Genomic DNA, 5455 nt, shown 5'->3' with positions numbered 1-5455 from the left:
AAAAATTTTGGCGGTAATAAATAGTTCAATCTAATTACAACATGCAAATTAAGAATGGTTCATAACTAATCATAGGTTGACTGATTATAGTGAATTTGAGTTGGAAAAGTAAACATTGTTTTAGTTTGTATTGTACATGAGGAATTTATTTGTTGTTTTGATTATAATGGATTTGATTCAGAAAAGTAAATATTGTTTTAGTTTATATTGTACATTAGGTAATTTAATTTTTTCATTTGAGAAAAAGCATTGTTTCTTTTGTTCAAAATGAACATATCCATTGCATATGAAAAAATAAGGGCAAAAAACCACGGTGGTCCTCAAACTTTCAACTTTACTCACTTTTAGTCCTCCAACTAATAAGTGCATAAATGTAGTTCTCCAATTAAAAAAATTGTGTATTCCTAGTCCATCCGTCCAATGTGGCTGTTAAGATGGACGGGAAAGACATTACGAACTACTCACATGACATTTATTAGGGGTGATCTCGTCAGTATGGTACAAAAAACAAGAAAGCCCCTCGAAAGCTTCAAACGTCAGATGCACTTTGAACTTCTTCTTCACCAGCCTCTGCAAAAACCCTAAAATACTTCTTGCAATCACAAGATTTGTAGTAGGAAAAAAGATCGGTCAAGTTTGAAGTCTGCCCAGAGGAACGATGGAATGGAAAATTAGGAGAAGCAGCATCTACTGCGACCCCCGATTAGTATAAGGTATGTGCGCTTTAAGTGCAAAGTTCTGCAAAAATTTTCAACAATTTATGGATATATGTGTTATAATGATTGCGAATGACATAGGAAGTTTTATTTTGGTTGTGGGATTGGATGTGAGGATGTTTTGTCTGAAATGTGGGAGGAAAGTGGTCTCATATATGGATTTTTTTTTGTAGCATTCACTGTTTATAAATAAGCAGCAGTGGTCCTAAACCATATTAATAACTAAGCTAGCCTAATTATTTAATTTCTATTGTTGATTACTTTATTAAATTTTATTTTAATTGTGCCTGTTGACCTAGGTTTGGGATTAAGTTTTTTTATACGAAATTAATGAGTTAATTAATTAGTTACCAAATTAATGATTACTCACAATTGTTAATGTAGATGCAAGATCTGAATGGTTTACTATGAGAATGCATCGTGGGGGAAAGATTCACTGGGAAAGTTACATAAGTTATGTTGGTGGTGATGTAGAGCATGTAAACTTATGTGACTGCGAACGGATGTCAATTCATGAACTAAATGAAATAGTAGAGGACTAGGTCATATTGAGGAAACCATAATGTATTACTATCTTGAACCAACCGAAGATCTTAATAGTGGGTTAAGGGAATTGTGTACAGATGCTGATGTAAATAAATTTTGTACCTGGGCTTATGAATGTAAAGTGACGGAGGTTTACTGTAACCACTTAACAATTGAAGAAATTAATCAAGTTTTGATGGAGTCTAGTAGAGGTAATTCAGTAGAGCAGAAGAAATATGGTGTGGTAATTGAAGAACTAAATGATGAAGGTAGGGTGGTTGCAGAACCTTGTCTTGAAGTGGCATGTAGTGAAGTAGGGCTATCACAGTCAACTTGGCAAACTGTTGACAATGGCACAAGTACTTCAGCACAACCAATAAGGGAGAATGAGGCAACTGCTGAAAATGCAAGGAATGAACAGGGCATTACACATGAGGGGCCTGCAAAAACAAGGGGAGATATTGATGGTGAAGTTTCATCTGAATCAGGTGCTGACGTAGAGAGGTTTCCTTGAGATGTTGGTTATTGTGGAGATGAACAGCTTCTTTATAACCTCATTAAAGAAGGAGACTAGTAGCAAGTGAATACAAGAGGTAAACAGCAGCATGATACACCTGAGTCCTCTCGGCAGGCTAGAAACAAGAATCAGCAGTCTAAAAACCAATTAGGAGCTGACCAATGTTCAGTAGAGAATGAAAACAACAACCAACAACCACGACAGCCCTTAGTTCAGCAGAAAACCAACAATCAGCAACCATATCAGTCAAAATTAAGGAAGAAACAAGTGAGGAGAAGAAGAGAGAAACCTGTAGATGAAGTTTCACATCCTAAGGGGCAGACAAATGCATTGGATGAAGACTATGTAGCTGATCACTTAAGTAGTGATTACAGATTATCAAATGAAGATGGGGACTAGTTTGAAGGGAGATACAAGAGATTTGTATGGGATAAATTCATGATAGACCCCAGGTTTGAATTGGGAATGAAATTTGAGTCAAGGCAACAATTCAATGCAGCAGTGGCCGAATATGGTATCAAAAAAGGTAAACCAGTCTGGACATACAAAAATGATACCAAAAGGGTGAGGACTGTTTGTAAAGACATGTGTCCTTGGTTTGTCTTTGCATCAATTGAGAAGGCACTTGGTACATCAGATTTGGTGGTAAAGACAATGCATGATGTGCATGAGAATTGCAATCATGCTTGGAAGAATAAAAACATTACTTCCACATGGCTATCCAATAGGTATATGGAAAGAATCAAGGCTTACATAAAGATGTCTGTTAGGGAGTTTAGACAAATTGTTCATGAGGACTATGAGGCTGAGATTTCTAAATGGGTAGCTAGAAAAGAAAGAGCCAAGGCTATACAACTTATTAAGGGGTCTACAGAGGCACAATACAAGAAGATTTGGGAATATTGTAATGAGATAAAAAAGACACATGAGGGAAGTACTATGGAGGTCATGTTTACTCCATTCAGAGAGCCTATAGGTAATCCAAGATTCATGCGACTATACTGCTGCCTTGGACCACTTAAGCAAGGGTTGAAGGATGATTGTGGACCTATTATAGGCTTAGATGGATGCCATCCGAAAGGCACTTATCCAGGACAATTACTTATTACTCTTGGAGTGGACCCTAACAATGGCTACTAGCTAATTGCATGCGTAGTTGTGAAGAAAGAAACCACATAACAATGGACATGGTTTCTGAAGTTGTTAAGTGAGGATTTGGAAATATAAAATCAATACCACTACACTTTTATCTTTGATCAACAAAAGGTTATGCACTATAATTATTGTAGATGTCATTGTAATCTAGTTTTTGTCGTTAAGACAAATGTTTACTTTTCTTTTTGTATTACAGAGACTAGATAGAGCATTAGCTGAGGTGCTCCCAAACTGTGAGCACCGATATTGTGTGCATTTATATAGAAATTTTAAGAAAAAACATCCAGGAGAGGTATTGAAGAGATCATAGAATATTGCATGCCGCACTTCAATGAGGTAATGGCAGATCTAGAGACGTATGACAAGAAAGCACACAGTTGGGTGAAAAAGACACCTCATCCTCGGCATTGGTGCAAGCCATTTTTTCCAACTCACACCAAATGTGATATGCTGGTCAATAACCTTTCTGAATCTTTTAATGCTCATATCCTTGAAGTCAGGGATCAGCCTATAATTTCACTGCTGGAGGTTATCAGATAATATATTATAGATAGGATTCAACAAAGAAAGACAGCCATGGAGAAATGTAAAGGTTCTATTAGACCACTGCCCACCGAAATTGTTGATGAAAGGGTCAAGCATTCAATCCACTGGAATCCTATTTGGAATTCTACTGTTGGTTATCAACTGAAAGGTCTAAGAGGTCACCAATATGCTGTAGACCTAAAGAAAAGGCAGTACACATGCAAATTGTGGGTCGTAAGTGGAATTCCTTGTTGTCATACAATAGCAGCAATTTATAGGAATAATGGAAACCCATATAACAAACTTGAAGGTTACTACAATAAAGATTTATTTTTGAAGATATATTGTAATGTCATCCAACCAATTAGTGGTAAAATTCTATGACCCCCATCCACTATGCCTCTATTGGACCCACAACTCACAGTTGCTCAACCTGGGAGGCCAAGAAAGGCTCAAAGAAGAGACATCACAGAAGGAAAAAATCATGGCAGAAAACTGAGAAGAAAAATTTTTATACGTTGTAGAAAGTGTAGGAAGGTAGGTCACAATACAACTACATGCAAAGAAGGGTCCAGCCAATCTAATCAAGTAGAACACAGTGCTGATGATGGTGTACATACTCCACAGGGTACATTGCCTCTTAAAAGTCCAAAGTCCTCTGCGAGGCCATCTAAAAGACAGACTGTAAGTATTAAGAAATTGTGGTACACATGCAAATAAAGATTAAAATCCTACCTTTTTTATTTTCTACCTTTGGCAGGTTAGAAAGAACCAACAAAGGAAGAAAAGGAGAACTGTGCAGTAGCAATTTCCTCAAGTCCATGAGATCAAGAGCATTAACAGTCTCCATTTGAATCTGTACATCAATATGAGCATTAGAATGAGAACAGCAACAGCAAGTGGATCAGCAAGACTACCAATCTTCATTCCAGTATGTTAATCTTTAAGAACAGCAGGCCTTTACTAGCACTCTCTCAACACAACAACTAGTTCCTAAGAGGCAGAAGCGGAAAAGTTCTTCAAAACAGCCTTTAACAGATGCTGATAAAGGATTTATCAATTTGAACTATGCATATTTGGGCAATCAACCTCCGTTCACTGTTGGGAATTGGAGGGGAAAATGAAGTGGCACGAACAGAGGAAGAACTGGTAAAGAAAGGGGAACTGCAGGTAGAAGAGGACAGAATGCAGCTTAAAAATCCAACAACGCCCAGTAAATTAGTCTATTTTTGCTATACTCAGTAGTACTTTATTGAACGATGGGTAGATCTCTTTTTGACTGGGAAACATCTTTTGTAATTGTAAATAGACAATTTTTGACCAAATAATCGCCTTTTTGTCCAACTGCTTAGCATTTTGTGTAAGTGGATTAGTTTTTTGTCTACTAAACGTTAAATGGGCAAACTTGAATGTTGTATCCATTTTCACTACTATGTTGGCTTTTATCCACTTGTAAATGAATGAATGTAATAGGGTATTTTGTTAGTTATATATGTTTCTGTTATTTTTTTAGCATTCATTAAACTGTTCCCATTCTACTGTCGTCTTCATGTGGCTACTAGCCTGCCAAAACAATTTCAAAACTACACCAGTTTAGATCAAACTTCATTTCATTACTTCCATTCTTCCAAAAGTATAGAGTACAATTCAACTTTATATTCATTAGCTTAGCTAACACTACAAAAAACCAACACAATATGGTAGGATTACAACACAATTTTTACATGAACACAATAAACCAGATTACTCCATCATCATCTTGATGCACATGAACACATTTTTCATAGAGCTCTTTCAATTTCCAGCATTCCAAAAGTCCGTCTTTGATCTCGATACCACACCACCATTAATAAGATTAAAACCCAAGAAAGTACCAGTAGCCTTACAAGCCACTTCCTAATATTCTTTTGCCTCGCCAATTCGTGTTCCATGTCCTTTACTTTCACCTTCAACTTTACAGCTTTTGACTCCAATTTGCTCAATAAATTTTGCAATTCATCCATTTGTTGCTCAGTTG

General features: G+C 36.6%; 1 long non-coding RNA gene across 1 annotated transcript; it reads left to right on the top strand.

The window, feature by feature from the left end:
- The first annotated feature begins 485 nt into the window (after positions 1-485).
- LOC140015041 (uncharacterized) lies at positions 486-4946 on the top strand. Its single transcript, XR_011821802.1, has 2 exons — positions 486-713; positions 4199-4946. It is a non-coding gene; the product is annotated as an uncharacterized lncRNA (long non-coding RNA).
- The last annotated feature ends 509 nt before the right edge of the window (positions 4947-5455 follow it).

The sequence above is a fragment of the Coffea arabica genome, chromosome 10e, assembly GCF_036785885.1.
Source record: "Coffea arabica cultivar ET-39 chromosome 10e, Coffea Arabica ET-39 HiFi, whole genome shotgun sequence".
Classification (NCBI taxonomy): domain Eukaryota; kingdom Viridiplantae; phylum Streptophyta; class Magnoliopsida; order Gentianales; family Rubiaceae; genus Coffea; species Coffea arabica.
Note: the sequence above shows the minus strand (reverse complement) of the source record. Positions and strands in the feature narration are given on the sequence as shown.